Consider the following 23,421-nt stretch of genomic DNA (forward strand, 5'->3'; position numbering starts at 1 on the left):
GGGAAGGTGGATTTCTGGTCCTACCAGCTCAAAGCAAACTGTTTTTGTGGGTGTTTACCAACACAAACAGATAATGCAGCATTGACCAGATACCCAGCTACACAGCACACGACAGAGAGCATGTTGACTTGCTCTAAAAGCAAAAAGACATCTGGAACAGCAGCTACATTGGAGTGGCCACCTGAATCAGCTGATAACAGACTGTCACCAAAATTCACCTGCCTTTTGTACAGACACAATTGAGCAATTCTTTCAAAAGGAAGACATCAGCATTATGATTGCACAACAGGGGTGCCTGGGTGGCTCAGTTGGTTAAGTATATAACTTCAGCTCAGGTCATGGTGTCATGGTTGGTGATTCTAAGCCGCGCATTGGGCTCTGTGCCAACAGCTCAGAGCCTGGAACCTGTTTCAGATTCTGGGTCTCCTCTCTGCTCCTCCCCCCTTGCACTCTGTCTCTCTCTCAACAATAAATAAGCATAAAGAAAAGATTGCACAATAAACGACCAGAATTCAAATCCATCTGTCTGGTTCCAAACTTTAAGCCCCCCCCCCCCCCCCCCCCCCACTGCCAACATTAGACCTCAGAGGCTTTCTGGTCACATTCCACCCTCCCCCCCCCCCCCCCCCCCAGTCTACACCTGAAGATTCATGACCAGGAATAGTCTCATTTTTTGGTAAACAAATTAAAAAAAAAAAGATTCATCTTCTTACAAATATTAAGTAGACTGCGAAGTAGTTACCCCAAATAAGACCCAACCCTTCCGCAAACATTGCATGGTTTCTGATGAACATCCAAATGGTAACTGGCTGTCTTGATGGCCGTTTGGTACCTTTATCCTCAGCGGCCGCGCTGGGCGCGAGCAGCGGGAGTGGGGACCTTTGGGGGCCAAGTGTCCACCACCCACCGGCCTCGTCCCAGTGACTTCTCCGTCTCCTCTCGCGCCCAGCCCCGGGGCCTGGGCGGCAGCGTTCGCCAAAGCTGCGGGATGCGCGCAAGCCCCAGCGGAGACCCTGCACAACGAAAAATTCATTTTCAAGCTGCCCACCAAGGATTAAAAAGACCTTAGGCTCCGTGGCCAACCTGCAAACGGCCATCGCAGACCGTGAAGGGCTTGGAGGAAAAAGCGAAGGGGTTCACGGTGCTGGGGTACAGCCCGGGCGAGAAGCCACCGCGCGGGGGGTGTGCACACAGAGGAGGCCCAGAATGCTGAAACTCACACGTAACGTGCCTTGCCTCGTAGGTAACAGCAGGCCTTCTAGAACAGCCTAGCCCAAACAGGACTGTGCACTCCTTCACCGGGGAACAGAGGCTTCCCAGGGGTGAGGGCGGCGCGCGGGGGCGCGGGCGCGCTCCGCACGCACCCGAGGCCGGTGCGCGCCTCCCTCCGCGGCCACTTTGGAGCCCAGCACATTACTCCAGCTCTGACAACCTGCTAACTGATCGTTTGAAAGGATTACAAGGGCACGCGGTTGCAACCGAGGTGAACACCACTCGGAAGAAAATACAAGTCCTGTCACCTGACTGGCTTCATGTTGGAAGTCAGCGCGCAGAAGAAGCCTCATCCATGAAAGTGCTAGGGACTCGGTGCCCTCACTGTACCAGTTGAAGACAGAGACATTGGCCTTCCCAACAGAATGATTCATCGTCGGGGAAAGGGGGTCCCGTTTCCCCAGGAGAAAGAGGGCGCAGGGGTAAGAAATGCCTGGATGACATCACAGCAGCCAGGCCCTACCCATTCCCCGTGTGCCTACGCAGCCTTCCCTAGAAAGAGCGCTTCAGGACCGGCAGAAACAGTCATGAGGAGATGCAAAGCAAACGCACAGAACAAGAATTAGCTCAGAGACGGAGTTCAAACGCAGAAGAGCTACGGTCCAGAGGGGGCAGGACAGAGAAGGGATGGAGAGCATTACCACGTACTGTGAGGACAGGAATTGGGCTCCTCTGACTCCCTCCCTACTGAACTGTGGTCATCCTATGGGCTTTGTAACAGCCTTAAGGTCAGTGTCAGATGATGTTCAGGGCAGGAACTTCATGAAGTTACACCGAGGAACCTACAAAAAAAAAGTTATCTGTCAAAAGATGACTTTCAGGTGTTTGAAAAGTGTAATGTTCGAATATTGTGTTTAATCATACCGTATTGAACTTAAAATTTTTTTAAACGTTTATTTATCTTAGAGAGAGGGCGGGGGCATGAGCGGGGGAGGGCCAGAGAGCGAGGAAGACACAGAATCCGAAGCAGGCTCCAGGCTCCGAGCTGTCAGCACAGAGCCCCACACGGGCTCCAACCCTCCGATTGGGACATCATGGCCTTAACCGACTGAGCCACTCAGGCACCCTGCACTGTGTTGAGCTTTGGTACCATGTAATGGGTTGCTCAGAGTACCGCTTATAGTAGAGCACTTTCTTTTTTTTCTTTGAGCCAAATGAAAGCAGGTGACTGCTGTTTGCCTTATTCTCGCCTTTGTCATAGTCTTTATTACATTTCTTCCAGTGAAAGACTCCGTTGTGCCAGGTGTTACGTAAAACGAATTAGGAAGACGTAGCTCTTTTTTTTTTTCAATAAAGAAGGGAACAGTCTGGAGAATTTTAGGCATATTTTCATAAGGTTATTGAGCTATTGGATGTGAAGAACCTGGGAAGAAGCTCATAGAAAATGCTTACAAAAGTTTATTTCCCTCTCTGCCTTCCCTTAGGAAGAATGTTCTCTTTCTTCTGGTTGGACATAAAGGGTATTTCTACTGAAAGCTGGAGCATGAAGGGTCTGTCTAGGTGACTGGATTTTCCTGGAGGACACTGGGATCTGGGAAACGTCTAAGGTGAAGGAAGTACCTGAGTTTATGCTCTTCCTGTGTTGAGTACATTGACATAATAGATAAGTTCATTTACCCGACGTTAACGTTGGGAAAGGAAATCCATATTTTCAAAAGCTAGAGTTGAATTGCTCTTGCCAATACAGCACTTTAAATTTCCCCCAGAGGGACATACATAACATACAGTAATAATGACATAGTATCTTCCCTGATTTCTCAGTCCCTTCCCCATTAACAGCTGAACTATTTTACAAGTCTGAGCACAACAGACATTTGAGAACTGGCAACTTAGGAGAAGCCAGCAGAAAAGGTTTGTCTATAGTCAAGCACCCAGGTACATGACCCAGTCACTGGCCCACTCCCTTGGGACACCTACTTTCTTACTTTGTACCAACATGATTTATGCTGATGATGGACAAAAGTCATCTTTTCTTTCTTTCTTTCTTTCTTTCTTTCTTTCTTTCTTTCTTTCTTTCTTTCTTTCTTTCCTTTCCTTTCCTTTCCTTTCCTTTCCTTTCCTTTCCTTTCCTTTCCTTTCCTTTCCTTTCCTTCCTTCTTTCGTCTTTCTCTCTTTCTTTCTTTCTTTCTTTCTTTCCTTCCTTCCTTCCTTCCTTCCTTCCTTCCTTCCTTCCTTCCTTCCATTTGGACCAGGAAGAGATGCCTCCCCTATTCTCTACAAGTAGTGTTACAAAGTAGTAAGTATGCAAAAACTATCATGGCATAATGCAAGACCAGAGACAATTCTTTGCCCTGTTCTATTATTGTGTTAATATTTACTTAAATTATGACTCACAAAATGGTACTCTCACAGATGAAGGAAGCATTGGTAAGACTTAAATTTTTTTTTAATGTTTATTTATTCTTGAGAGGGAGAGACAGAGCATGAGCGGGAGAGGGAGGGATAGAGAAGGAGACACAGAATCCAAAGCAGGCTCCAGGCTCTGAGCTGTCTGCACAGAGCCGGACGCAGGGCTTGAACCCACAGACCATGAGATCATGACCTGAGCTGAAGTCAGAGGCTTAACCAACTGAGCCACCCAGGTGCCCCAGTAACACTTTACATGGCAGAGGAAGTACCTTATTGGCTTCTACAGGATTGTGCAGGTATACCCAACACAATGACTCTAGCAGCATCTCATGAAGGGGAGAAGCCATAAGAATCCTCTGAGATTTATACACAGTAGAAACTGAGGCTCCCTGGACCTGCATTTTTCGTGCTCATTAAGAGCATCTTGAGGGAACAAGCCACTGCAGTAATGTGATTTGTTTTATGCTATCAATCCAGTGCTAATCATGAAATGGTCTTTCATTAAAGAGTTTCTAATTTTATCTAAGGGTCAAATATATAAAGCTCTCTGCTATAAGGACCAGAAACTGCCTGGAAGGTTCAGCTAATTTTATCCCAGCTCTTGCCTTCTCCTTAATAGCATTTGGAGAAATAGCAGTCAGTTTCTCTGATCACACTGCATACACAGCAAAGAGTCAAAATAAGAATATGTGTAACAATTTTGAGAAAAATCAGCCAATTTTGCAAAATATTATCAGTTGTCTATCGTATGTTCTGAGGGACACTGAAGTCATATGCCATAATGAGTAAGAGTGCCTAATAAGGTATCGTTTATTTGACCACTTAATGCTGAGTCCTATATTTTGGCCACAATAATACTAGCAGTTGTCCATCTGAACGTCAGGTCACATCTGGCAAACTTGCATTGGTGAACACTTTTTATTTTTTATTTTTATTCTTATATATTTTTAATTTTTGACCTTTTTTGCTGTTTACTTTTAATTTTTAAAGTTTTATTTTAAGTACAGTTAGTCAACATACAGTGTTCTATTAGTTTCAAGTGTACAACACAGTAATTCAACACTTCCGTACGTCACCCAGTACTCATCAGGACAAGTGCATTCCTCAATCCTCATCACCTGTTTCACTCATCCCCCCAGCTACCTCCCCTCTGGTAACCATCAGTTTGTTCTCTATAGTTAACAGTTTGTTTCTTGGTTTGCCTCTCTTATTTTTTCCCCTTTGCTTGTTTGTTGTGCTTCTTAAATTCCACATATGAGTGAAATCAGATGTTATTTGTCTTTCTCTGACTGACTTATTTCACTTAGCAAAATACTCCCTAGCTCCATCCAGGTCATTGCAAATGGCAAGATTTCTTTCAAAAAAGAATCCTAACCCTAATTTTTTTTTTCATTCAACAAATATTTGTTGAGTACCCACTAGGCATACTTAAACAAAACAGAGATCACTGTCTTTGTTTTAATATAACTTATTGTCAAGTTAGCTAACATACAGAGTGTAATGTGTGCTCTTGGCTTCACTGCTTACATACATCACCCAGTGCTCTCCCAACAAGTGGTGTCCTCAGTGCCCATCATCCATTTTCCCCTCCCCCCTGCTCCCCATCAACCCTCAGTTTTCTGTATTTAAGAGTGTCTTATGTTTGCCTCCTGCTGACCCTAACTTTTTATGGCTGAATAATATTCCATTGTGTAACACACACACACACACACACACACACACACACACACTCTCTCTCATCTTCTTTATCCATTCATCAGTCTATGGACGTTTAGGCTGCCTTCATAATTTGGCTATTGTAAATCATGCTGCTATAAACATAGGGGTGCCTGTATCCCATTGAATTGGTGTTCTTGTATTCTTTGGGTAAATACCCAGTAGTGCAATTGCTGAATCATAGGGTAGTTCTATTTTTAACTTTCTAAGGACCCTCCATATTGTTTTCCACAGTGGCTGCACCAGTTTGCATTCCCACCAACAGTGCACAAGGGTTCCCTTTTCTCTTTCTCTTTCCCTTTCTCTTTCCTTTCCCTTTCTCTCCACATCCTCTTCAGCATCTCTTGTTTCTTGTGTTGTTGTAGCCATTCTGACAGGTGTGAGGTGATATCTCATTGTGATTTTGATTTGCATTTCCCTAATGATGAGTGATGTTGAGCATCTTTTCATGTATCTGTTGGCCATCTGGGTATTTTCTTTGGAGAAATGTCTGTTCATGTCTTCTGCCCATTTATTAATTGGATTATTTGTTTTTTGGGTGTTGAGTTTTATAAGTTCTTTATATATTTTGGATACTAAATCTTTATCGGATATATCATTTGCAAATATCTTCTCCCATTCTGTAGGTTTCCATTTAGTTTTGTCATTGTTTCCTTCACTATGCAGAAACTTTTTATTTTGATGGAGTCCCAGTAGTTTATTTTTGCTTTTGTTTCCCTTGCCTCAGGAGACGTATCTAGGAAAAAATTTGCCATGGCCAATGTCAAAGAAGTTCCTGCCTCTGTTCTTTTCTAGGATTTTTATTGTTTCAGGTCTTACATTTAGGTCTTTAATCCATTTTGAATTCATTTTTGTGTGTTTTTGGTGCAAGAAAGTGGTTCAGTTTCTTTCTTTTACATGTTGCTGTCCAGTTTTCCCAGCACCATTTGTTGAAGAGATGTTCTTTTTCCCATTGGAAATTATTTCCTGCTTTGTCCAAGATTAATTGGCCATATAGTTGTGGGTTCATTTCTGAGTTTTCTATTCTGTTCTATTGTCTATGTGTCTATTTTTGTGCCAGTACCATACAGTTTTGATTACTACAGCTTTGTGATATAACTTGAGGTCCAGAATTGTGATGCCTCCAGTTTTCTTTTTCTGTAAAAAATTTTTTTAATATTTATTTATTTTTGAGAGAGAGAGAGAGAGACAGAGACAGAGACACAGTGCGAGTGGGGGAGGAACAGAGCCGGGGGGGGTGGGTGGACACAGATTCCAAAGCAGGCTCCAGGCTCCAAGCTGTCAGCACAGAGCCTGATGCAGGGCTCAAACCCACAAATCGTGAGATCATGACTTGAGCTGAAGTTGGACGCTTAACCAACTGAGCCACCCAGGCACCCCTCCAGTTTTGCTTTCCTTTTGGAAGATTGCTTTGGCTATTTGAGGTCTTTTGTGGTTCCGTACAAATTTTAGGATTGTTCGCTCTAGCTCTGTGAAAAATGCTGGTGGTATTTTGATAGGGACTGCATTAAATGTATAGATTGCTTTGGGTAGTATAGATGTTTTAACAATACCTATTATTCCAATCCATGGTGAACATTTTTAAGTTGTGACAGCTTGTTGTATTTACCTAGACCTGTAGGCACCATCTTTTGAGTTGGCAGACTTTCCTAATGTTTAACACTAGCCCTTGCATATAATGAATGCTCAATATGTGCTAATTGACTCAGTGAACACTTTTTAAAATGCAAGAGAAATTAAAATAATTCAAGTGCAAATCCTCAGCAACAAAAGTATTCTTTCTGTAGCTCTTGGTTATAAAGTTTAAGGTTACTTACACCTTATTAAAAATGCTTTTTCACAGAGGCACCTGGGTGGCTCAGTCAGTTAAGTGTCTGACTTTGGCTCAGGTCATGATCTTGTGGTTCGTGAGTTCAAGCCCCATGTCGGGCTCTGTGCTGACACCTCAGAGCCTAGAGCCTACTTCCTATTCTGTCTCCCTCTCTCTCTCCCTCTTCCCCCTCCCGTTTGTGCTCTGTCTCTCTCAAAAACAAATAAACATTTAAAAAAATTAAAATAAATCTGTGCTCATCAAGTGATTTGTGGTGAATCATAACTTTCTTTCCATGTTTGTTTATTTCCTTTGGAGGGTTGAAGGACAGAAATAACTCCTACCATGGTGAACAGAAAGAATCTCAGAGATTGGGTTGTTTTCCCGAACATAAAACTAACCAAGGATCCGAGAATATTAAACTTGATATCTCTAGTTATTTGGTAGCAATCCATTCAAAGATCTCTTATACAGTCTCTCACAAAATAGAACAGTGCACGGGTAAAGTCCAACACCGAGATCACAACCTCCTATTGCTTTTATGGTCTTTCTTTCTAAAGTTGGAAGAATATTTGGACACATGTCAGGTTGGAACAAAAACAATGATCCTTGCATGTAAAAAGCTTAATAAGTTTTTGTCAAGGTTTGAGAGTTTAGAGGAAAAGTCACACCTGGGACAAGTATGGAGAAGTGGAGGAAAGCAGATTATGAAACTGGAGTCTCAGACAGAAGAATTACTCCTAATTCAGTGCCCCTGAATAAACTTGTAGGAAGAAGGTGACCATTGGTGACCATGTCCATGAATTTAAAGAAATGCCACAGCTGGTCTCAGTTTCAGTACCCTCACTCTTGCTAGCAGACAGGACTTAGATTCAGAGCTTCAAACTTTATTTTTTTATTTATTAGAAAATATTTTTAACATTTACTTATTTTTGAGAGACAGAGCGAGACAGAGTATGAGTGGGGGAGGGGCAGAGAGAGAGGTGAGTACACAGAATCCAAAGCAGGCTCACAACTGTGCTGACAGCTCAGAGCCTGACGTGGGGCTCGAATCCACAAACCACGAGATCATGACCTGATCCGAAGTCGGACGCTCAACCGACTGAGCCACCCAGGAGCCCCTGGAGCTTCAAACTTTAGATCAGCTTCCATCTACCCATCAGCGACCTTTCCCACCTTTGATTCTGAGAGAAAACAAGCTGAATTGGACCTCCCTCTTATGGTATGAATTGTTTCTGACGACCTGATCAGGAAAGTTTCTTTGGGGCTTGTCCAAACAATAGCATCATGGGCCAGAATAGGGCCTATTACTTGTCCCTTCCTTCAATTGTGTGAGGGAGAACTCCTGGAATGGTGGATTTTCAAGCTGTTCACGGCTTGTGTCAAGGCAGAAAATTGGAACAAGATCACCAACCTTGTGGCGAGTCTAAGTCTGTGCCATCTAGCACTGGGGCCCAGGCTACACCATCACATATCCATGGATTACTGCTGGATCTAATAGGCTTGCTTTTCACTCTGGACACTTGGGCAAGGGGGTCTTAGAGGCGGCAGAGGGCAATTAGGTGGAGGAGAAGGGAAAGTGAAAGCCAGATTGGTCCCGATATCCTGACAGTGATCTCGCTTGGGAAGAACAGTTCCAGCAAGAAATGAGACAAGAATTTGTAAAGACCTGTAGGAGTCTCTTGCCTTAGCTGCCAACGGTGACGGGTCAGCCTTCTTCTGTAAAGTGCAAATGTTCTTGGACTTGTCGCTGTCCCCCCAAAAGAGATGGTCATTGGGAAGAGAAGACACACTGGACAAGAGCCCCCTAGAATTTGTAGTGAAGTGTGAGTCAAGGCTTTGGAATTGTTTTCATGAAATTTACCAGAGTAATATGGAAAATATTTTTGGCATACAAGTGGATTTCTGAATTGGAATCTTACAAAGTGTGCTTCTCAAACACTCATCGTATGAGTCACCTGAGAATCTTGTGGGTATACAGATGAATCAGTAGGTCTGGGGCGGAGTCTCAGATTCTGCATTTCCAACACTCCCAGGGGATGTCAACGTTCTGCCCTTGGGACTGCACTTTGTATGCCACAATGTCATAAAGGTTGGGACAGGCTGGTAATACCAGCAAAATGGAGATAGGAGAAAATCCAGGTGCACTTGGAAAAGGTGGGACTCAGACGGGAAGAAAGCAACTGAGATGCTGCCACGCTTCCATCACCATGGTGCCAGGTGGGGGCCTTAGACTCCTGCAGGCGGGGCCCAGGACAGAGAGCCCGTAGCGGACGCTGAACGGGGAGTGGAGGGACCGAGAGCTGCTGTGAACAGCGTGCAGACCCAGACCGAGGCCACCGGGGAAAGGGCCACCAGAGACCCAGTCCCATTTAATGCACACCTTGTGGCCTGCATGGTGGTATGCGTGGATTTTTGTTTTGAAGAGCTCCTCCAGTGGTGTGTGCTAAATGAGAGCTCATGACGGAACGCCTGCCCGTGGAGGATACCGAGGGCCTACAAGTCCTCGGCACAGTTGTGTGAGAAAAACCAATCTCTTCTTTCCGTGGTTTCACCTGATTCTAGCTTGGGGGGGCCGCAGCAGGGATGGGGGTAAGCGATAGGAGGAGCAGGAGAAGGGGAAAGAGCAGAGCACCGCCCCCTTCCTGAGGCTGGGTTCCATCTCCAGGCAGGTCGAGATGAAGGAGCAGGGGGTTGACATTGGAATTGGACTGGTCGGTCGTGGCAAGGGTCAGCCCAGCGGACCTTTGAGGGACGGGGAGGCGGATTTCAAACACAGCCCCTTGGAGCGCAGTAATGTGGCTCCCCCTGTCCCCTCCCAGGCTCGGCCCATCAGACACGAACTAGTACCAATGCACAGGTTTGAACAAGGACAACTAAGAACAGACTGGAAAAGGTGAAGGGTGGGGAAGGCAGAGGCCTTTTCTCTGCACTGCAGGGTGGCTGAACTTGAACCCGACCCTGCAGCTCCAACGGATTTATTCCTTTGCAGTGGAGAGCCAGCTTTCTCCCTGCACTCACTGAAGCCTTAAAGTCCCGAGGGCTTTAATTTTCTGGAAGCGTTAAGTTCTGACTCACACAGGAAGGGATGGGTAGCAGGAAGGGGTGGAGGGTAAGGAGAGATTCTAGAACACAAATAAGGAGCAAGCCAGCAGATGTAAAGGTGCAGAACATCTTTTAAAGCTAATGTTGCGTCTGCTGGTTCCATCTGTAGTTGCTTCCTGAACTGTGTGTAGATCTGTGCTCTCTAGAAAAGTGCACATGAATTCTGCAACACCTGCAAAGACATGATCTTGTGCAGTATCATTGTGAGTTTGGCCCTGGATCCAAGAACTGGCTGGAATTTCGAATTGGCTCTGCCTTCCATGCTGCCAGGGTTCGTAATGTAACCAGGATCCTGTGGGAGAACCTGGCACGACTGGCCACTGGGCCCACTGTGGCCTTTCCTGGGGCTCAGCCTGCCCCTTTCTCTTCTCCTGAAGGTCCCAGGGATTTGGCCTAGTCCTTGCCTTCTCTAGAAGATTCCTTCTCTGTATTGAAATGAATGGTACAGACTAAAAGCCTAATGCTTACTCTTTCTCTAATAGCTCTCCTGAGGTGTTTTTTTTTTTTTTAATTTGCCTTGTTTTATAACCACAAATCACTTTTTAAATGATAATATATTTTTTGTTTATTTTTTAATATTTTTGAGAGAGAGAGCAAGTGAGCGTGCAAGCAGGGGAGAATCAGAGAGAGAGAGAGAGAGAGAGAGAGAGAGAGAGAGAGAGAGAGAATATCTCAAGCAGACTCCGCACTCAGCATGGAACCCCACGTGGGGTTTGATCTCACAACCCTGGGATCATGACCTGAGCCAAAATCAAAAGTCAGACACCCAACCAAGTGAGCCATCCAGGCACCCCTAAATTACATTATAGAGCTCCAACAGAAATTTGTGGATTATAACGTGATGGGATAGAAGACCCTTAGACAAATAGGTGAAAGACATAAGCACAATTTTGTTGTTTCAAAATACTGTGTGAGTGTATAATAGAATGACCACCAACTCCTCAATCATAACCAATATTAAAATAAGACAATAAAAACATTTTCTTTTAAGATTTTTTTCTGTTTTTCTTTTTTAATTTTCTTTTTTGTTTTTTAAAATTTACATCCAAATTAGTTAGCATATAGTGCAACAATGATTTCAGGAGTAGATTCCTTAGTGCCCTTTACCCATTTAGCCCATCCCCCCTCCCACAACCCCTCTCGTAACCTTCAGTTTGTCCTCCATATTTATGTGCTGTCCCCCTCCCTGTTTTTATATTATTTTTGTTTCCCTTCCCTTATGTTCATCTGTTTTGTGTCTTAAATTCCTCATATGAGTGAAGTTATATGATTTTTGTCTTTTTCTGACTAATTCACTTAGTACAATACCCTCCAGTTCCATCCACGTAGTTGCAAATGGCAAGATTTCATTCTTTTTGATTGCCGAGTAATACTCCATTGTGTGTGTGTGTGTGTGTGTGTGTGTGTGTGTGTGTGTGTATCTATCTATCTATCTATCTATCTATCTATCTATCTATACACATACCACATCTTCTTTATCCATTCATCCATCGATGGATATTTGGGCTCTTTCCATACTTTGGCTATTGTTGATAGTGGTGCTATAAACATGGGGGTGCATGTGTCCCTTCGAAACAGCACACCTGTATCCCATGGAGAAATGCCTAGTTGTGCAATTGCTGGGCTGTAGGGTAGTTCCATTTTTAGTTTTTTGAGGAACCTCCATACCGTTTTCCAGAGTGGCTGCACCAGCTTGCATTCCCACCAACAATGAAAAACAGATCCTCTTTCTCTGCATCCTCGCTAACATCCGTTGTTGCCTGAGTTGTTAATGTGAGCCATTCTTACAGGAGTAAGGTGGTATCTCATTGTGGTTTTGATTTGCATTTCCCTGATGATGAGTGATATTGAGCATTTTTCATGTGTCGATTGGCCATCTGGATGTCTTCTTTGGAGAAATGTCTATTCATATCTTTTGCCCATGTCTTCACTGGATTATTTGTTTTTTGGGTGTTGAGTTTGATAAGTTCTTTATAGACGTTGGAAACTAACCCTTTATCTGATGTCATTTGCAAATATCTTCTCCCATTCTGTCAGTTGCCTTTTAGTTTTGCTGATTGTTTCCTTCGCTGTGCAGAAGCTTTTTATTTTGATGAGGTCCCAGTTGTTCATTTTTGCTTTTGTTTCCCTTGCCTCCAGAGACGTGTTGAGTAAGAAGTTGCTGTGGCCAAGATCAAAGAGGTTTTTGCCTGCTTTCTCTGCGAGGATTTTGATGGCTTCCTGTCTTACATTTAGCTCTTTCATCCATTTTGAGTTTATTTTTGTGTGTGGTGTAAGAAAGTGGTCCAGGTTCATTCTTCTGCATGTCGCTGTTCAGTTTTCCCAGCACCACTTGCTGAAGAGACTGTCTTTATTTCATTGGGTATGCTTTCCTGCTGTGTCAAAGATGAGTTGGCCATACGTTTGTGGGTCCATTTCTGGGTTCTCTTTTCTGTTTCATTGATCTGAGTGTCTGTTCTTGTGCCACTACCACAGTGTCTTGATGACTACAGCTTTGTAGTATAGCTTGAAGTCTGGGATTGTGATGCCTCCTGCTTTGGTTTTCTTTTTCAAGATCACTTTGACTATTTGGGGTCTTTTCTGGTTCCATACAGATTTTAGGATTATTTGTTCTAGTTCTGTGAAGAATGCTGGTGTTATTTTGATAGGGATTGCATTGAATATGTAGATTGCTTTGGGTAGTATCGACATTTTAACAATATTTGTTCTTCCTATCCAGGAGCGTGGGATCTTTTTCCATTTTTTTGTGTCTTCAATTTCTTTCATAAGTTTTCTATAGTTTTCAGTGTATAGATTTTTCACCTCTTTGGTTAGATTTATTCCTAGGTATTTTATGGTTTTTTGTGCAACTGTAAATGGGATCGATTCCTTGATTTCTCTTTGTGTTGCTTTGTTGGTGTATAGGAATGCAACTGATTTCCGTGTGTTGATTTTATATCCTGAAACTTTGCTGAATTCATGAATCAACTCTAGCAGTTTTTTGGTGGAATCTTTTGGGTTTTCCATATAGAGTATCATATCATCTATGAAGAGGGAAAGTTTGACTTCCTCCTGGGCGATTTGGATGCCTTTTATTTCTTTGTGTTGTCTGATTGCAGAGGCTAAGACTTCCAATACTATGTTGAATAACAGTGGTGAGAGTGGACATCCCTGTCTTGTTCCTGACCTTAGGGGGAAAGCTCTCAGTTTTTCCCCATTGAGGATGATATTACCGTTGGGTCTTTCTTATATGGCTTTTATGATCTCGAGGTATGCTCCTTCTATCCCTACTTTCTTGAGGGTTTTTTTTTATCAAGAAAGGATGCTGTATTTTGTCAAATGCTTTCTCTGCATCTATTGAGAGGATCATATGGTTCTTGTCCTTTCTTTTATTGGTGTGATGAATCATGTTAATTGTTTTGCGAATATTGAACCAGCCCTGCATCCCAGGTATAAATCCCACTTGGTCGTGGTGAATAATTTTTTTTTAATGTATCGTTGGATCCGGTTGGCTAATATCTTGTTGAGGATTTTTGCATCCATGTTCCTCAGGGAAATTGGTCTATAGTTCTCCTTTTTAGTGGGGTCTCTGTCTGGTTTTGGAATCAAGGTAATGCTGACTTCATAGAAAGAGTTTGGAAGTTTTCCTTCCATTTCTATTTTTTGGAACACCTTGAAGAGAATAGGTGCTAACTCTTCCTTAAATGTTTGGTAGAATTCCCTTGAAAGCCATCTGGCCCTGGACTCTTGTTTTTTGGCAGATTTTTGATTACTAATTCGAGTTCCTTACTGGTTATGGGTCTGTTAAAATTTTCTATTTCTTCCTGTTTCAGTTTTGGTAGTGTATATGTTTCTAGGAATTTGTCTATTTCTTCCAGATTGCCCACTTTATTGGCATATAATTGCTCATAATAGTCTCTTATTGTTTTTATTTGTGCTGTGTTGGTTGTGATCTCTCCTCTTTCATTCTTGATTTTATTTATTTGGGTCCTTTCCTTTTTCTTTTTGATCAAACTGGTTAGTGGTTTATCAATTTTGTTAATTCTGTCAAAGAACCAACTTCTGGTTTCATTGATCTGTTCTGGTTTTTATTTTTGTTTCAATAGCATTAATTTCTGCTCTAATCTTTATTATTTCCTGTCTTCTGCTATTTTTGGGTTTTATTTGCTGTTCTTTTTCCAGCTCCTTAAGGCGTAAGGTTAGGTTGTGTATCTGAGATCTTTCTTCCTTCTTTAGGAAGGCCTGGATTGCTATATACTTTCCTCTTATGACTGCCTTTTCTGCATCCCAGAGGTTTTGGGTTGTGGTGTTATCCTTTTCATTGACTTCCATATACTTTTTCTTTTCTTTAAAAAATATTTTTTTTAATGTTTATTTATTAGTGAGTGAGAGAGAGACAGACAGACAGAGTGTGAGCAGGGGAGGGGCAGAGACAGAGGGAGACACAGAATCCGAAGCAGGCTCCAGGCTCTGAGCTGTCAGCATAGAGACTGACGTGGGGCTCGAACTCACAAACCGTGAGATCATGGCCTGAGCCAAAGTCGGACGCTTAACCAACTGAGCCACCCAGGCACCCTGACTTCCATATACTTTTTAATTTCCTCTTTAACTTCTTGGTTAGCCCATTCATTCTTTAGTAGGATGTTCTTCAGTCTCCAAGTATTTGTTACCTTTCCAAATTTTTTCTTGTGGTTGATTTCGAGTCTCACATTGTTGTGGTCTGAAAATATGCACGGTATGATCTCGATCTTTTTGTACTTACTTAGGGCTGATTTGTGTCCCAGTATATGATCTATTCTGGAGAACGTTCCATGTGCCCTGGAGAAGAATGTATATTCTGCTGCTTTAGGATGAAATGTTCTGAATATATCTGTTAAGTCCATGTGGTCCAGTGTATCATTCAAAGCCATTGTTTCCTTGTTGATTTTTTTATTAGATGATCTGTCCATTGTTGTGAGTGGGGTGTTGAAGTCTCCTACTGTTATGGTATTACTATCAGTGAATTTATGTTTGTGATTAATTGATTTATATATGTGGGTGTTCTCACATTTGGTGCATAAATGTTTACAATTTTTAGGTCTTCTTGGTGGATAGACCCCTTGATTATGATATAATGCCCTTCTGCATCTTTTGATACAGTCTTTATTTTAAAGTCTAGATTGTCTGATATAAGTAAGGCTACTCTGGCTTTCTTTGGCGACCATTATCATGATAGATGGTTCTCCATCCCCTTACTTTCAATCTGAAGGTGGCTTTAGGTCTAAAGTGGGTCTCTTGTAAACAGCATATAGATAGATCTTGTTTCCTTACGCGTTCTGTTACCCTATGTCTTTTGATTGGAGCATTGAGTCCATTGATGTTTAGAGTGGGCACTGAAAGATATGAATTTATTGCCATTATGTTGCGTGTAGAGTTGGAGTTTCTGGTGGTGTTCTCTGGTCCTTTCCAATCTTTGTTGCTTTTGGTGTTTATTTATTTATTTCTACACACACACACACACACACACACACACATATATATATATATATTTTTTTTTTTTTCATCTTGTCTCTCCTCAGATAGTCCCCTTTAAAATTTCTTGCAGGGCTGGGTTAGTGGTCACAAACTCCTTTCATTTTTGTTTGTCTGGGAAACCTTTTATCTCTCCTTCTATTTTGAATGACAGCCTTGCTGGATAAAGAATTCTTGGCTGCATATTTTTCTGATTCAGCACATTGAATATACCTGCCACTCCTTTCCGGCCTGCCAAGTTTCTGTGGAGAGGTCTGCTGCAAGCCTGATCGGTCTTCCCTTGTAGGTTAAGGACTTTTTTTCCCTTGTGCTTTCATGATTCTCTCCTTGCCTGAGTATTTTGTGAATTTGACTATGATATGCCTTGTTGATGGTCGGTTTTTGTTGAATCTAATGGGGGTCCTCTGTGCTTCCTGGATTTTGATGTCTGTGTCTTTCCACAGGTTAGGAAAGTTTTCTGCTATGATTTGCTCACATAACCCTTCTACCCCTATTTCTCTCTCTTCCTCTTCCAGGACCCCTATGATTCTGATGTTGTTTCCTTTTAATGAGTCACTGATTTCTCTAATTCTTAAATCATGAATTCTTAAATTAATTCTAAGTTAATTCTAAATTAATTCTTAAATTAATTCTAATTCTTAAATTAAGAATTCTTAAATCTAAATCTTAAATCATAAGTTTGTCCTCTCTATCGCTGATTCTCTGTTCTGCCTCGTCCATCCTTGCCGCCGCTGCATCCATCCATGATTGCGGCTCAGTTATAGCATTTTTCATTTCATTCTGGCTATTTTTTACTTCTTTTATCTCTGCGGAAAGGGACTAATCTATTTTCGACTCCAGCTAGTATTCTTATTCTCGTGATTCTAAATTCTGGTTCAGACATGTTGCTTTTATCTGTGTTGGTTAAATCCCTGGATGTCGTTTCTTCATGCTTTTTCTTTTGGGGTGAATTCCTTCATTTTGCCATTTTGAAGGGAGAAAAGGAATTAATGAGGTAGAAAAATTTAAATAAAAAATTAAAATTAAAAAAATATTGAAATTAAAAAATTAAACACACATAGCAATCGAATAAATGATGCTAGATCTTAGGTGTGTTTGGTCTGGGTGTTGAAAGTGGTTTGACAGATTAGAGAAAAAAAGTGGTGGAAAAGAAAAAAAAGAAAATCATTAGAGAATTTGAAAAAATGAATACACTGAAGTAGACTACAATGAGATGATGGAAGTAAAATAGAATTTGAAAAAATATACACAAAAGTAAAGAATATAGTAGCAAAACATTAAAGAAAAATATTTTTAATAAAAATTAAAAATAAAAATGATTTTTTTCTATATTCAAGAAAAAAAGAAATGAAAAAGAGAAAAAAGAAAAAAGGAAATCATTTGAAAATATGAAAATGTGAATACACTGTAGTTGACTAAAATAAACTGATGGAAGTAAAACAGGATTTGAAAAAATTTACATAAAAGCAAAAAGTATAGTAAAAAAATTAAAGAAAAATATTTTTAATAGAATTTGAAAGTAAAAATTAAATTTTTCTTTCTGCAATCAAGAAAAAGAAAAGAAACAAAAAAGAAAAAGAAAAAAAAGGAAATCGTTTGAAAATTTGAGAAGGTGAATACACTGAAGGAGACTAAAATAAAATGATGTAAGTAAAATAGAATTCGAAAAATTTACACAAAATTAAAAAATATAGTAATAAAAATTAAAGAAAAATATTTTTAATAAAAATTAAAAATAAAAATGAAATTTTCTCTTTCTGTATTCAAGAAAAAGAAGTGTAAAAGAGAAAAAAAAAGAAAGAAAATTGAATACATGGACCTGCTAAGAGATTGAAGTAGGACTGAAATTATTTTGTTTTCCCCTAGAAGTCAGACTCTGAAGGGCTTTATAGTCCATAAACTAAGCCGGTGGTGAGACTTGTGTTCAAGGAGGGAGGTTGGCCCAGTTGGGCAGGGCTCAGTGTAACCACTCCGCCCTCCACTAGATGGCGCTGCTCGCCTTCTGGGGTGGAGTGTTGCGGCGCTCTTGGGTGCGTATGCGCATGCGCGGCAGAAGTGCAAATGGCGTCAGCCAGCTACCCAGTCTGTTCTCCCTCTTCAGCCCTCGGCCACGACCCGCTTTCTCACTGTCCGTGACCAGGCCAGGGGCAGCACTTCTCTCCCGAGTTGTGTCTCAGACGTGGCTGTTTTCCCGGCCCCTTACTTCTGAAGGACCGCGGCTTTGACCCGTTCCGCCCTCTGCGGGAGGGTCTCACCCAGCAATGGCCGAATGAGCAATGGCCGAGTGTCGGCCGCACCCAGGAACGCTTGCTGGACCCTGCTGCTGCCGGTGCCGGAGACTGCGGCCGGGTGCCGGCCCCCCCCAGAAAAAGTTTGCGAGATGGTGTAGCAGGTGCTTTTCAGGGATGATGGAAAATCACAACACACATCTGGCACCAGGCTTCAGCCTTAAGGACCTTGTTCCAGCCCCAGCGAATGTGGCCGTTTTCTGGGGTCTGCTGGGACCAGGTGGCTTCAACCGTCTCCACCAAGTGTCCTTCCAGCAGTGTAACCGCTTTTCCCCGTGTGGCCTGAGAACCTCCCGGACCCCACCCTGCGCCTGGGGATTCGCCGTTCCCATCAGAGCACCACCAGGTAGGGAGCTGCGGAGTTGCAGCCTTTGCGTTCCCCTTGTTTACAGTCTTAATGGAATTGAAACTCTCTCCTTTCTCCTTTTTCCCTTTTTAGTTTAGTCCCTGCGGCTGTTTCCAATTTTCCACTTTCTCTCCAGCTGCTTTTGAGGAGGGGTGCTTTTCCCGTATTTTCACCCCCCCCCCCCCCCGTCTCTGTCCTCTCTCTGCTTGCGAAAGCACCTCCCTTCCTGTGCCTTCTCGCTCCCCAAGTTCACTTCTCCGCACCGCATACCTGCTGAATTCTGTGGTTCAGGTTGTGCAGATTGTTGTGTGACTCCTCCAATCAGTTTTCTAGGTGTGTAGGATGGGTTAGTGTTGGTCTGCCTGTGTTTCATGGATGCGAGACGCACAAAAAACTTCCATGTTGTTCCACCATCTTGGCTCCTCCCCTGAAAACATTTTCAAATCAGTTAAAGCCTAAGTTCTCACAAGGATTTATGAGGTCATGCACGGTGGCCTCCCCATGTCCTTACTTCCTCCTCCGCCTCATTGGCCCCCTGGATGGAACATGCTTGGGGCAGTCAGGCCTCTGCACCTGCCAGGTCTCCGCCTGGAATGCCCCCACCCCCACCCCAATGTCTACAGGGCTAGCTCACCCATTTCCTTTAGGGCTTGGCTCTATTGTCCCTTCTCTGTGATGAAGTAAACAAAAAAAAAGTTTCAAACAGAGAGGGAGGCAAACAATAAGAGACTCTTAAATACGAGAACAAACTGAGAGTTGATGGGGGGTGGGGGAGAGGGGGAAATGGGGGATGGGCCTTGAGGAGGGCGCTTGTTGGGATGAGCACTGGGTGTTGTATGTAAGTGATGAATCAAGGGAATCTACCCCCAAAACCAAGAGCACACTATACACACTGTATATTAGCCAACTCGACAATAAATTATATTAAAAAATAAAAAGACCTGCTGGTGGCTAAACTACTAAGAAGGAATGGAAAATTGTAATAGAAACCACAAACTTAGAGTCCCCAGATTCGTAAAAGTGATAAACCGCCAGGCTACACCCTGATGTGTGTCACAGCTCAAATTTTTCTGACACCAGTTTGCTTCAACTCACACATGGTTTTTAGCAGCTTTATTGAGATGTAATTCACAGACCGTAACATTCACCCCTTTCAAGTGCACAGTCAGTGGTTTGGCATAGAGTCACTAAATGGTATGGGGTAAAACAGTCCCACTATCTGATTTGTTGAATTCCAGAGCAGTTTCGTCATCCCCCAAAGAAATCCCGTACCCATGAGCCCTCAGTGCCCATATCCTCCTTGCCTTTGCGCCTGCCAGCTGGGAATCTACTTTCTCTTTCTATGAATGGAATTAGACAATATGTGTAACTGTGAACGGCTTCTTCCACGTAGCATGTTTTCAAGGTTTGTCCACACTGTAGATGGATATATTACTCGATATCTGTCTATTGTATGGATACATCCCATTTTTATCTACCCATTCGTCCGTTGAAGGACATTTAGGTCATTGCTACTTTTTGGCTACTCTTGTAACTAAACCAAGCGAGAGCTGTCCAGCTGATGAGCAGCTAGCTAATGGAAAAACTAACACAGCGCTTCGATGGTGAAGCAAGATAGGCTCCTGGTGTGGCTCCAGCGAGGAGAACGGGGAGCTAATGCTCGAAGCTCTGAACTCCCGGAAGGCTAACAAACAGGTGATTTTAAAGGGTGAAAGTTCAGGGTAAGGGTCTCGGTCTTGGATCATGCTGACTGATGAGAGGTTAGGTCAGCTGTAATATTTTATTTCTCTGGTCATCTTGTTCCTTAGGGTGTGATTGTAGTGAGGGGGTCGTCCTGCTTCAGGGCCCTGGACCTGCAAAACATTCTTGGCCGACTGCACCAGTGACGTCATCTGTGGGCACAAGGGCCGAAGTGCTACATCCTGTGACTCTTACTAACCTGCAGACTGCTATTATGCTTTTCTTGCAAACTGCACATTGTGTTAACTTCAGGCGGAACAGCAGTCCACAGATTCTTGGGGAGGCAACTTTATATTATTTCCTGAGGCAATTTTACACGGTTCTTTAACTGTAACTAAGGCTGCATGACTCTGGCCAGAGGCAACACTGTAAACTTGTATTTTCCCTAAGTTTACTTTTAGACAGGACACTAGAAATAAATCGTACTTAAATCTCAGAGATATGTCCAGAAAAATCAGATGACCTGATTAAGTCAAAATAAATTAGAACTAACACACACTCTCACACACACACAATCCCCAAAAGTTAGGGTATAAAATGTTATATATAAAGTATTTCATTCTGGGAAAATATAATCATGTATGCAGGAAATAGATCTGGAGAGATAGATAGTAAATGTTACCAATGTTTTTCTCTTAGTGAGATTATTGTAGACTTTTGTTTGTTTTACTTATTCTCATTTTCTGTTTTTTGCTTCAATTAACTTGGGTTACTTGTGGAATTACAAGAATAGTACTTATGTAATAGAAAGACAGAAATAACAACTGATAATGAATGATTACTTACTATTTTCCAGACAAAGTTTAAACACTTCCTATGTATTTTAAAATATAAGACATGGGAATGTATAACTCCTTTAAAAATTCTTAAGAGCCCTAGTAGATGAGGACTCTGATAATCCCCCATTTTACAGCCGAAGAAATTGAGGCAAGGAAAGGCCCCAGAAACAGCTGAAAAGTGAACAAAAATTACTAAAAGATGCACGGTGTCCACCAAGTTACTAAAGCATGAGAAAAATATCAGTTACTCAAAATATTGATTTTGACCAGTGTTTTATTTTAACAATTTGTTGTTGACAGACTCATCTGGAACTGGTGTATCTGGGGTGAGATAAGGAGCATGTGAGGTGGAGAAACAGATTTTTTTGAGAAGGGATTGCTTGAACCAAATCTTCGAAGATGGCTAGATGCTCACCAAGTTGGCAGGCTGGGGGTACAGGATATGGGACCGGCGAAGGCATATCATAGATGAGATATAGAAGATATAAGGTTTTTTACATTTTTTAAGAGAAGCCAGAGTGATAGATTTTTATGCAAGCTCTTTTGATTTTTCATTGGCATCCACTAATTCAAATTTCTAGAACATTCTATGTTCTATACCAGCTATGTTGGCAGATGAAACATATCTGCAGGCTTTTGGATCTGACCTCTGGACTAGGCATCATGCCAAGTTACTGAGGCACCGAAGGCTTGGACTCATTCATTTTAGTGCCCTCAGCTGGGGATGGTCTTTAGTAGGCATCTACAAATGTCACTAATTGGAATCAAAGGCAGTTGTGTGCTGGGAATCAATGGCTCCTTGTACATTCGTTTCCAGAAATTCTTCTGGTGCTGGAATGTGCCACTGCCAGCCACCATTTGCTTTTTGTGCTGGAACTAACTGGAAAGCCCAAAGGAGGAAAAGGAAAGAGCAGAGCTCGATTCTGCCCTCTCAGGTCAAAGCCTGGGGTGTCCCAGATTCCTAAACTCCATTGATTCTCCGTGACAGCTCCTTCCCCTCGCCCCCAAACCTACTTCATTTGGTAGTAACCATTGCCTACCAAGAAGCATCTTCTCAGAGACAGAACAAAACAAGATATGTTTCAATGCCCTCCTTTTGGGATGTGGGACAGTCACTAGAATTTATTGAGCACAGAGAAGTGGAGGCCCCTGGAGCCTTCAGCCCTGAAACTTGTGTAGGGATAAAAGGTGGAGAAAACAGGGCCAAAGGCCTGTGAGACCCTAAGGCCCTAAGCACCGGATGGGACAGGACCTCCCTGTGTGAGTCCCAAATGTAGAACCAGTTTTCTGGGGGAACTTCTGCCACCTATTGTCCATGAAGGGAGAGACACCATTCTGAGTTCTAAGGGCCGAAGACTCAGCCTATCTTTCTCCATATGGTACCTAAACTCTGACCACAGGCTAGGAGAGCTGGGCCTTCCTGCTCTGAGGTTCCAGTTCCCCGCCTCCTCGCCTCCTGCACTCTACTCTGAGGGAAGGGGCAGGTGTTGTCTACTTCTGAATCCTGGACGCCCAGGAGGGCACCTGGCCTTCAGAAAGACAACGAGAACGGGTTACTGTTAAGTGCTAAGTGGTTAATGATTCAAGAAGTTAGTTTCTGTAAACTGTTCAGTGTCTGGCACATAGCAAGAGCTCAGTGAATCGACGCTATTCAGCTTTTTAAACAGGTCCAGTTGAGGTACAACTGATGAAGGTTAGGCTGCACACATTTAAAGCGTACATTTTGATGAGTTTTGACATATGTGCATGGCTGTGAAACCCTCACCACAATCAAAATAATAAATACATTCCCTCTAAAAGTTTGCTTGTGCCCTTTTGGAATCCAACCTCTTCTCTTCTCCAAAAGATACTCCCCAGTCAAGCAACCAGTAATAGTCTTTCTGTCACTGTGGATTAATTCACATTTTCTAGAATTTTCTACAAAGGAAATCATACAGTGTGTACTGTGTTTGTCTTCTTTCCCTCAACATAATTATTTTAAGAGCCATACACGTTGCTATGTGTATCAATATTTCATTATTTTTTAATGTTTATTTATTTTGAGAGAGAGAGAGAGAGAGAGAGGGAGGGAGGGAGGGAGGGAGAGAGAGAGAATGAGCAGGGGAGGGGCAGAGAGAGACGGAGAGAGAGAGAATCCCAAGCAGGCCCCGAGCTGTTAGCACAGAGCCTGACTCGTGCTTGAACTCATGATATGTGAGATCATGACCTGAGCCAAAACCAAGAGTTGGATGCTACTTCTCATCCATATCTACACTTTTTAATTTTAGCCATTCTGGTGGGTAGAATAGTGGTGTCTCATCATGACTATAATTTGCATTTCCCTGATGACTAATGATGGTGAGCATATTTTCACGTGTTTATTTGCCATCTACGTATCTACTTTGGTGGCACGTCCAAACCTTTTGCCCATTTTTGACTGGGTTTTTAGTCCTGTTACTAAATTGTAACAAGTATACCTTATCATTTTTATAAAGTCTTAAAAACAGTGTATTGAGGTGTAATTCATGTACCACACAAGTCACTCTT

General features: G+C 42.5%; 1 long non-coding RNA gene across 1 annotated transcript; it reads left to right on the forward strand.

Annotated features, from left to right (window-relative positions):
* The first annotated feature begins 637 nt into the window (after positions 1–637).
* LOC128312728 (uncharacterized) lies at positions 638–22,840 on the forward strand. The gene is made up of 3 exons (XR_008292412.1): positions 638–2,000; positions 2,697–2,819; positions 21,196–22,840. It is a non-coding gene; the product is annotated as an uncharacterized LOC128312728 (long non-coding RNA).
* The last annotated feature ends 581 nt before the right edge of the window (positions 22,841–23,421 follow it).

Source organism: Acinonyx jubatus, chromosome D2 (genome assembly GCF_027475565.1).
Source record: "Acinonyx jubatus isolate Ajub_Pintada_27869175 chromosome D2, VMU_Ajub_asm_v1.0, whole genome shotgun sequence".
Taxonomy (NCBI): domain Eukaryota; kingdom Metazoa; phylum Chordata; class Mammalia; order Carnivora; family Felidae; genus Acinonyx; species Acinonyx jubatus.